The sequence below is a fragment of the Zootoca vivipara genome, chromosome 1, assembly GCF_965207765.1.
Source record: "Zootoca vivipara chromosome 1, rZooViv2.hap1.1, whole genome shotgun sequence".
Taxonomy (NCBI): domain Eukaryota; kingdom Metazoa; phylum Chordata; class Lepidosauria; order Squamata; family Lacertidae; genus Zootoca; species Zootoca vivipara.
The window spans coordinates 91058270-91070065 of NC_142582.1; positions in this window are offsets into that span (position 1 = coordinate 91058270).

An 11796-nucleotide genomic window follows, 5' to 3' on the forward strand; every position below is an offset into this window, starting at 1 on the left:
ATATAGTATCTTGGGATGGAAAAGGGAATACTTTCTCTCTGAGCTAACACATTTCTAATGCTGCATTGAAGCTGCACTGAATTTCTCTGGTTCTGTCAGAATGTGTTGGAATTTTTTTTACTCTTAAATGTGTATATTGTTTCCCATAAGTAATGTAGCACAGTGTGAAACCTTAGCCTCATTCAGGTTTCAAACACTACAGAGGAATGCAGTAGGGAGAGCATACCTGCTGTTTCTTGAGAAACTATATGATTTATAAGACCTATTATGTTGTATTATATTGTATGATAGGTGCTATACCAATAATTGCATGTTCTCATGGTAAATTATATATAATAAATATTTATAAATATAAATATAAATATAAATATATATACATACATATGCTTCTATATCCTTAACTCTCTCATTTGCATTTGTAACATTATGGACCACAGACAATGCAGTACTCCTTCAGTTGTGTGCCTGAATTAAATACCCTTGGCCTTGCTGCTCCCATTTCCTGGCATGCACAAAGCTGAATATTCTTCATGCCTCAGTTCAGGACTGAAGGGTTGGTGGTTGCTCAGCAACTCAGTGTTCAATATCAGCTTTGTCGCTTCACTTTTAAATTTCAGAATGAAATTTATCTATGTATCTGATGCCCAAGTGAGATGTGTATTCATGATTTTGACTTTTCATCTTTCCCCCACATCTTTCCATCAGCAGGCTTTCATGTTGAAATTGTTCCTTGTGACACTGGGCAGTGAGTGATGATAACAGATCAATATGATACAAGCAAAGAAAATTTATTTTCTCTTTGCCCTTGCCTTGTCAGCTCTTTTCTCTTGCCCTCTCCATGTGTATGGGAAGCTGGTGGGATTCTGAACCCTTCCCTGAGACTGCAGTCCAAGTGTTCTGGTCCTCAGGTGTTACCATATTTTATAAAGTTAATTTCAGCTAACAAATTATCATAGAGTGTAGTTGAAACATTCTACATCAGTCTTCCCCAACCTGGTGTCCATCAGATGTCTGGACTATGGCTCCCTTCATCCATGATGGTGAGTTATGCTGGCTGGGACAGTTGGAAATTGTCCCAAACTTCTGGAGGACACCAGTTTGGGAAAACTGGTCTGCATGACATGCCCCCTTTTGAGATGGTACATAAGTGCTTCCAGGGAATTATTTATTGTAAAGGTAAATAATTCTTGTTGATACAGAGGTACATCACTTTGTGATAACCTGCCTTGAAACAAATTTATGAATTCTTCATGCTCATTCTTACATTTTTGTGAGGCATTTAATGTCATATAACCATTTGGTTTCTAAAGTTCAGCTTAAAAAGGCATTCCTTTATTTATGACTTGTTTAAACTGCTTGCAATATTCAGTTTTTATATTTTATGCTAAATCCACAGACATGATGCTTCTAGAAGAGCCGGAGGAAAACCTTTATAAACAAGTCCAGAGCATCAGTATTAGAAAAACAGTTCCCCTTGCATGTAGGGAGATGCATATCCCAAAGATGTATTTTCATGCTTTGCTGTCAGGGACAAAATAATTCCTATCCTATGCATTGACTTTAAAAGAATGTTGTCAAAATACTGTTATACATTCCTCTTACTTATGGTATATGTATGCTAATGTTCAAACTATTTTGTGTTGAAATGCATTTGTATTTCTTTTCATGTTGTACAAATGCAGTAGAGATATAGGCCAGACTAGAAGGTAATTGTGGAAAGCACAGGAGGTTGCCTATGTGTTTTTTTTTTATGCAGTGACTGAAAAAAACTATTTTCTAGAGGTGTCACTTTGCCAAACATCTGATCCAATAGTGATTAGAAATCCTTTAGTTTACTAATGAAGCTTTAAATTAGCATGTTGGCTTACTAGTAACCAACTCATTTTCTCTGTCTTAATCCATGGTTTCGTTTCTCCATGTCATGTCTTACATGGTGATCTGCATTACCTTTACCACTTCTGGAAGTGAACCAAATAGATATTGTGAATGAATTTTGATTACAACAACTCTAGCTACACAGTAATGAAGTGATTGCTGTCATGGGGTTAATTTGAATTGCTTAATCTAGTTTGTGTTGCATAATAAATTTCAAATTTGAATATGTAAATCAAGGGCAGCAAAGAATTAATAAGCATGGCTGGGGGTGGATCAGAACAAATAAAACTAATTTCCTCATTGGCTTGAGCCAGAGCAAGGAATAGTTGCACAATTTTCTGAATAGGCTGCAAACATTTACCCACAAACAGCATCATTTTGCCAATGAAACTCCATTGGTGTAGCTAGCAGCGTCAATCAGCTGATGATAAGGAGGGTTTCCCAACTCTTTGGAGCAGGCTTAGGAAGGGCAAAGGGACTGCAGCAGCGGATTGGGGGAATCACCACAAATTGCTTCCTTTCCTGTTCTGATGACAAAAGCCTTACTGTCAACTGAGCAGCACTGCTCAACTTAAGTTGAGAATGCTACCCCAAAGCAGTGACAGGTATAATAGATACAGTATCTACTCTACAGAATCTCTATAAACTGTTACCACTTTGTGCTGAATACACTTTATTTCATTGCTTCTGGAAACACCACAGCATCTTTTGCACAGTTTTTAGAAGTGTTATCATTTTTAGGCTGCTATATTATGGTATGTAGTTCACACTTCTAAATGACATTGATGGGAAACATCTCAGAATCAGAGGTTTATTGCTGGCAAACTCGATTTTTACCTTGTTCAACAAACTCTTCTATATAGTAGTTGGAGGGATACTTGTCACATCCATGACACATGTTGTGGCTACAATATAGCCTTGCTTTATGGAAAGGGAATGCAGTTTGAAACTTATGTGTAGCACCTTTGTAGGGTAACAATAAGCCTAGTATTCCTGTGATACTCATGTACTGCCTGTGGAAAGGGTAATTCAGAGGTTTTAACACCTGCCTTTGAAATTATCTGTCCCTAATGCTATTCTTTAATAGTAACAAGAAAATATAGAGTTGTCTTTTTGATTCAGGTTTCCTTTGATTTTAATTCTACAGTACAACACGTGTATTTGTGGGACATATTTGAGTATAGTCTCTTGCTATTGATAAGTTCTACATCATCTCCATCAAGTCTAATGAAAAGAAATTACCAATATTAAAAACCCTGCTCTAATTTTACCTATGGCTGCTTATTTTTATAATTTACAAATTTAATGTTCTCTAATGCCACCAAATGCAATTCCTCCCTGAAGTAAACATAAGCAACACACTGATTTCTCTACAGTAGTAAATCTATGAAATGCTTTTGTATCACCTCCCGTTTCCAGAAAACACCGGACAATAATTCTAATAACATAAGGAAGACAATGAATATACGCCAATAATGTACTTAAATTCCTTGCGTATGAAAGTGTAACTGTGCCTGCATTTTGAAATCTATTCCTTCAATTTATCTAAAATATTATTTGCACATTTTCTTTTATTTCCTCAAAACAAACCAATTAAAAAATGGTAAAAATGTAATAGGCCAACTGGTTTATTGGCATAGCTAAGATAAAATATAACCTTGCTGCTTTTAGAGGCTCAACGCTGCAAGATGCAGGACAGTGTTATTTTCCCAGTTAATGCTAATAGGAAATTAAGATAGTATCTTGTTGCGTTGAGCCCCCAAGTTATATGCTGTGATTCCCAAATCACTATGCTGCTATACTGTCTCCTGTAGTCTTGGTCTTTCTGCATTTTGAGTTAAGGACAGCTCAGCCCGCCAGGATAGCGGGCACAGATCTCCTTTGACCAGCCTTGCACAGAGGAAAGATCCTCTGACGGCTTCCTTTTGTCCTAAGATCAGGTTTGTTATTGTAGTGACTCCTCAAAAGTAACATTTATTTAAGAGGGGAAAGTGGTCAGAGCACTGCAATGCTTGCTCCTCTCTATATTAGTATAAAACATACGTGGTTGCATAGAGGAATCTCCGGAGCACTGACTCCTCCTATGCATCTGAATATTCTGGGAGCAGTGACAACACATGGGGACTCAATGAATGAAGACCCCATCCCACAGTGTCCCTGCTTGCCTTTGAGGATTGGGCTGTAAAGGCTGTAATAGCTGACTTACCCAACTGATCCCTTAACTGTTTGAGGATTCCCCAGAGCATTCTGACATTTTAGGGTAGTGCCTAACCCCTTCCTTTGTCTCAAAACAAAAAGCAGGGAAATAAGAAAGGCAACTTTTTTGCTTTTGTTCTTGTGAAGTCTGCTTTTCCACCAACTAAATCTGTTGTTAGTAAAACAGGTTAGTGGAATGAGTGGGCACAGGCCTTAAACCAGATATGTAGTATGCTTATGGTTGTGCATGTCTTTTAGTGATAAATTGATTGATATCTGTACTTATGAACAATAATTTGTATATAACATAGCTTTCTCCAAATTTTGGCCTTCCATTTCAGGGGAACTTTTTTTCTCCTCACAACCCTACAAGAATAGTTTTCTGAAAACAAACAAATTGAGTAAGATGGAATATTAACAATTCTAGTCATAGGATCTTAGGCGAGTGTGTTGCCTATATCATCTACATTTATGTAATTATTATCACAGCAGGCTGTGTGCGTTTATGTATGTATATATATATATGTATATATATAGAAGCGTATTGTATGTTGGTCTTGTTTTTTTAACTTGGTGATAGCTCCATAATTTTATTACTTTTAAATGGCTTTGGTCTCTAGTAACAGTGTCTATTAACAGTTAATAATGGCCAAAAACCCCTAGTGCTAGAAAATCTTTAAATTGAACTTCTGCAGCTTTAGACTAGCAACTTGCTTTTATGAGCTCAACTCAGCTTGCTTGTAGGTAACTTAAAGGAATACAACTTATTTCCTTCTGCAATAAGTGGTCACAGGGACATCACACAGAGAGGGACTGAGCAGTGGTGCACTCCATTATATCTAAAACTTTCATATAGTTCTATAGCCTTAGGAATTTGGGTTAAAGTTCAGAGTTCATCTGTCATTTGTACTAGAGATAGCAGTGCAACATCTAAGTAGGCTTTACCTTGAGTGTTCATTCAACAAAAGAGAATTGCTGACATCTGAGCGTATGTAGACTTAGAAATTTATTTCCTTGGGTCTTTCACAAGATCTTTGCTTTGGTAAGCGTTGACTTTTGCTGTTCTACATTTGGATCTTGCTATCTTAGTTTTCTGCCGGACAAACTATGTTGTACTTTTGTCTCCATTTTTATGCAGGCATAATTCCCCATGGCATTAGCCAAATTATTGCCTTTAAAGGAACTAAAAGAATGAGCCACAGAGGATAATTGTGTTTGCCATGATTTTTTCCCCTTAGATATACAAAATATACATTTTGTGTAAAAGTGTGTAGATTGTGGATTGCACCAGGAAATGTTTCAGCTGCTCTGGCTCGTATATAGCAGAGTCAAATTAATATAAGGTTCTATCCAATGCTAGTCAGACCTGGGGGAGACTCAGTGAAATGAATGGTCATGAGTAATAGGTCTGTTAATTTCACTGCGTCTGAGTATGAATAGTGTTAGATACAACTCACTGTCTTGATACATAAAAGGCTGCCTTTTAAAAAGGCTTTTTACACAGGTCTTCAGATCCTTCAGAAGAACAGTATTATGCATCTAGGTCGTCCTCCAACCTCTCTTGCATACTGTTCCTTGGTGGCCAGAAAGTAAGTTTCTGTAAGTCTCTCCCTAAACATCTGCTTTCTTACTGAACTATTCATGCCTGATCATGTTTTATATTCGGGTTTTCCCCCTTAACTACTTTACAACAGAATCCAAAAATGAAGGAAATGAAGGCTTTGAAACCAGGAGTGACCTCTGAAGCACTGAACTTCTAACTAATCTGAAATTGCTTAACAATATTTTAAAAATGAATTATTTCAAAATTAGAAAAAAATGCACTTGTTATTTACTAGAAAACATTTAGCATCTCAAGAATAACAGTTATGATGACGAATTTAGGTAGAAAGTTGTTCTGGAGAGGTAACTTAGTATCGTCAAGTATTCCAGTCTTTCCCTACTTCTTGTTTCCAAAATTCAAATTGGATGTATTTTTATTTATAATTTTTGCTCAGTTGTTTAAGAACATAAGGTACTGACATAGTGTCTTTGTAATGGTCATTTGTACATAAAGGTGTAGTTATTTATTTCCCTTCCCCCATTTGTATCATATCAAGGCTTTGTAAATGTTTTAAGTTCTGTTTTTCAAATTATTTTGTATTTTATTTTTATAAACTGGTTCTAAATAAAAAAAAATCATTCAGCATGCAAACAATAATTTTGCCTAGATTTGTTCAATTCATTCTATATGGAACTTGACCAAAAATAGTTCTGGAAATACCTTCCTTTGAAAAGCAATGAAGTTTGTTTCCTATGAAATGGAAGTGTGGTGCTGATCTGTGAATTACCAGTTTTGCAATGTTGATGACATATTAAACATCTCTTCCCCCTACAGTAGTGAAATGAAAATGGACATTTTTCTCGTTGCTTGATTTCTCACCATTGCATTTCATGAATCATTGCCAGGTACAAATTGCAATTGGGAAATATCCACCAAGTTATTTTCAATGGGAGCAAATATGATAGTGTTTAAACATCAGTGAATGCTGAGTTTTGTCCAGAAAATAATAAATACAAAACAGGCAGGGTAATATTTATAGGGATAGCTTACTTTCATAAAGGAGTGTGCAAGGATTAAGATCTATAGTGAAGTCTCCATCAAACAAAAGTGAATTGTAAATCTTAAGTATTCAGAAAGAAGCATAATAAACACCTACAATTAGGTATTCATAGAACTGTAGAGTTGGAAGGGACCACAAGAGTTGTCTAGGCCAATCCCCTGCAACGCAAGAATTTTTTGCCCAAGGTGCCCAGTCTTTTGCCACAACCCTGAGATTAAGAGTTTTATAGTCTACTGACTGAGCTGTGCTAGACACATTGGCTTGTTGAGAATTGCAGACTGCTTTAACAACCCATAGCTGGTTAACTGTCACATCTCTGGAACAACTTGTAAACTTCCTTTTGGTCAGCTATGTTTCAAGTGCTAAGTGGGTTAGATTAAAGCTGTGAACTGTTGGGAATGACCCAGTACTGGTTTCATATACTGACACACAAACTCTTGGTTGGAGAAAACCCACATTAAAAGTACTGTATTTTTCGCTTCACAAGACACACTTTTTTCCTCCTAAAAAGTAAGAGGAGATGTCTGTGCGTCTAATGGAGCGAATGCATGGTCCCTGGAGCTGAATTGCCCAGGGACCAATGGCAGATCATGCTTTTTTTTTTAAGAGCTAAAGGCTACCAAGAGGGAAAGAGAGTGTTGAAAGGAACCCGCTCAGCAGCTGATTGCAAGAGATCAGGGAGGGAGATATGGGGTGTTAGCTCCATTCCCAGCCCCTTGCCCAGGTCTCAATTGTTATCTGCAGATGGAGGCTGTTTGTTTCCCCAACTACGTGATTAGATTATCTGTCTGGAAACTGTAGAAATGGCTCCTTTTCCTTTCCTAAAGAAGCTGCAGAAATGTGAGTTGAACCCCATAAAAACAGGGTTTTTTCCCTTTGCAAGGTAAGCTCAACAACTTTGAGCTGATCCTCAAAAATGGAGCTTCCCCCCTTTGTAAAAGAAGCTGCACAGCTGTGAGCTGATAAAAAACAACAACGGCTTTTCCCATTTGCAAAAGAAGCTGCACAACTTTGAGCTGATCCTCAAAAAAATTGAGCTTTCTCCCTTTGCAAAAGAAGCTTCCTCAAATATTTAAGGGGGGGGCAAAGGCACATAGGCCTCTAGGAGTTGGCTGCTATGCCTAGGACAATTCAAGAAAGCAAAAAAAAAAAAATCTTTTCCTCCTCTAAAAAAATAGGTGCGTCCTATGGTCAGGTGCGTCTTGTGGCGCGAAAAACAAATACGAAATTGGGGTTTCTTTGATATACTTCTCTCCATCGTGTGAGGAGTGAGTGCAAAAGGCTTTGGGGTAGAATCCATGACAAAGTGTTGGTTGAATAAACTATGACGTTTGGGTCTTTTTTAAAAAAAACAATCCCACATTTTTTATAAACTATCAAGCAGTATATAAATTTTATTAATAAATAAATACAGTAACAGTAGTTGTCTCTTCAGCTTTATGCTTATTCCCTGTCCCTCATATCGAATGTTCAAGCAGGTAGGTGTGTTTTCTAGGATCAGCTTAGACCAGACATCCCCAAATTTTGGCCCTCCAGATGTTTTGGACTACAATTCCCATCATCCCTGACCACTGGTCCTCTTAGCTAGGAATCATGGGAGTTGTAGGCCAAAACATCTGGAGGGCCGCAGTTTGGGGATGCCTGGCTTAGACTGTGGAGTAACCAAAGAAAATGTCCACAGCTGCCTTTTTTCTACATTAGGAACCTCTATTAACTAGGATAAACAGTAAGGGGTGTGGGCAACCCAGCAAAGAGAGACTTCATGAAATCTGAAACTTCTGGGAGAGGAGCTGGAAGCTGGGAACTTACGGCTCGGAAACTCGAGCAATGGGAAAGCTGCCTGTGAAGCCCCACCCTTTCTCCAAATAAGGGAAATCTTTTTACTTCAATGACTGGGTTGAGAAAAGGTAATTTCTGGATGCTGTTATAGTAAATTTGGTACCAGGTTTCATCCTAGTTCAACTTTTTTGGGTGAGTTTTGCACTTCAAGCAACAACTAAGCCCAGTTCCTTAACAGAACATTAGTGCAATGAGAGGTTTGCTGCTACTGATCAATTTCCACCCCACCCTTATGTGACTTGACAAAGTTCTCAACAAAACACTTCTTGCAATAATACAATTCAACAAGACAGTAAAAGTAGTAAATTTATATTGGGATTAGCTGCAACAGAAGCATCTGTGTGAGTTGGCTGTATAAAATACAGGGCTGTGAAAAAGGCTCGATTCACGGGCCTGAAATGGATCCAGTGGTCATCTGGTTTATTATCTTGCTCAAAGACAACGTGGGAAATTTCGGACTCCATAGATGTTGTGCATTAAACTCATATTCAGTTGAATAGTATTCAGTAGTAGTACTCTTAGATGCTAGCAGAAGAATGTATCTTAAAGACATTGCAGGGGGAAAGTGATCCTGTAATAGACATTAGAGGTGAGTGTACTTCAAACTTGAAAGATTTGTACTGTGCCAAAAGTGTGCAAATTCTGCAAAGCATGGAACACCCTCCAGGTTCAATCCCTTTGGGAGGCAGAAGAGAATAAAGAAGAGTGTTGCACCGCAGCAGAAGTTGCAGAAGACCCTTCATCCATGACACAACCATGTATTTAGCATACTGTACTGTCTTTGGCTATACCAGGGCTGGTCAATGACATTTCGACACTACAAAATGATGCTCCCCCTCCCTGCTAGGGAAGAAGTGACTAAGTGCAGATTTATCTCAGGTTCTGCTGCTCCTGTACATCTGGTCACCTCATCTTGCCTCATGGGTTGGCTAGCCCTACTCTAAAGCAAGCTGCTTAAGTTCTGTAACACAGATTTGCTTCCTGTTTATTTATGTATAGGATTGTGTTGTGAGTCTCATGAGTGGAGTTACATCATGCAGAAGAGCATTTCCAGACTCATGCCTTCTGTAATTATCCCCCCTATATATAACTTTTAACATCCTGAGGTCACCCATCTTTCCCATCCATCCAATATTGGCACCAGCAGTGATGACATGTTCCCTAACTGATCAGAATGCCATATAATTCATATAATATTGGCTCCTTCATAGCTTACTGAAATCGAATCTTACAGAAATGCACTTGTCAGAAAGTTCTTATGTTTAGTTGGAATCTCCTTGCTTGTAATTTGAATAAATTGGCTCATGCCCTACCCTCTGCAGCAGCAAAAAAACCCAAAAACCCCAAACAAGCTTGCTCTATCACTCATGACAGCCGTTCACTTATTTAAAGATGACTGTTGTATAACCTCTCAGTCTTCTCCTGGCCAAACATACCCAACTCCCTCAAGCATTCCTCTTAAGGCTTGGTTTCCAGACCCTTTGTCCATATCCTTCTCAAAATGTCGTGTCCAAGTTTGGCCACAGTGCTCCAGTTGGGGCCTGATTAAGGCAGAATAGAGAGGTACTATTACTATCCTTGATCTGGGCACTACTACTGTGGATGCAGCCTAGCATTGTGTTAGTTATTTTCACTGCTGCATCACACTGTTGACTCATGCTAATCTTGTGATCTACAAAGACCTGCAAATCCTTCTAAGTCAGGCATCCCCAAACTGCGGCCCTCCAGATGTTTTGGCCTACAACTCCCATGATCCCTAGCTAACAGGACCAGTAGTCAGGGATGATGGGAATTGTAGTCCAAAACATCTGGAGGGCCGAAGTTTGGGGGTGCCTGTTCTAAGTGCTTGCAGACCAACTGCTTCATTATGTGTTCTAGGACCCTTAGTGGTACTGACATCAAACTGACTGGTTGTGATTGCCTGATCCTCTTTTTGACGATGGGGACATTTGGCTGCCTCCAGTCCACAGGGTCATTACATTATCACAAGAGTGTTAAGCTGTCTTGTCCCGAAATTCTCAATCTGTAATTAAGAGAGGTTAAACATCGATGCTGATTTTGTTCCATCATCAGCATCTGTCACAGATTATTTGTGTTTTTCATAGCAACAAGGCAGGGGACAGGTAAAAGCCACCTGGAGGCTTAAGGCTTTGGTTTAAGGAATCATTGGTGGATCTTGGGGTCTCAAATTTGAGCGGCACCCTGTGCGATGCCAAAATTCAGCACCCCTCTGCCTCTCAAGTTCTGTTGTGCCCAATCTGGTCACGCTCCTCTAAATCTGCCCCTGAAGGAATGTACAGCACACACACCCGCTGCAAATAATTGTTCCCATACAACATTGTAAGGATGTGGTTGCACAAAACATTGCTTCCCCCACTCAGCTCTAAACTGACTTGTTCTGTTTTGGGGAGGGGTGTTTGCATATTTCCCAATATGTAACTTAATTATGATTTGAGACAAAGGGTGTTACATTTTTTTAAAAAAATGAGATTAGCATATGCTATCAGAAGCCTAATTACATCAGAAACATTTATTAATATTGATACTGAGAAACAAAATGTGGTTGTAGAGCCAGCCCAGAAGTAAAAAGAAGAAATTATAGTGTGTAATGTATTTGAAACACTTTGGGGCCACACTATTACCACTGGCAATGCACAGATGTTCTGTTCTAACAATATTTCTTCAACCAAAATTCATAAAGTATCCCTCTTTAAGCGGCTTAGCCTCTGCCTCATTTTCTCCATAAATTATATTATGCCATATTTATTTGTATATTAAATTTAAAATATACATTATTTTCTAAATCTGGTATTGATAAAGTTGCTCCTCTCTCCTTCAGTCTTCCATGGAGCAAAGGCTTCTGGAAAGGAAAAGGTTTTGCTTTCTATCAGCACCCAACTGGTAGGCTGTCCGCTATTCACCTGGGGAGAGTTATGTCTTTGAGACCCAGTGATATAGCTGTACATCCAAGGAAAACAGTCCCATGTATTTACAATGGCAGATAAAACTGCTCTGTGCATTAATGGACCTCTGCTCCTCCCAGCAACCACTATTCCAGGAAAAAATAGGTGTTTCTGAAAGTAATTTTTAAAAAATTTAATAATGTAAAACATATGCACATAGGAAGCTATCTTATATTGTGTCAGATGATTGGTCCATCAAGCTTGCTGAGTGGCAGCAGCTCTCTCACCAAGGTTTCAGGTAGGAATCTTTCCCAGCCTACATGGAAATGCCATGTACAGGCTCTTCCTCCACTTACAATTTCAAATATCTCCAAAGTAAA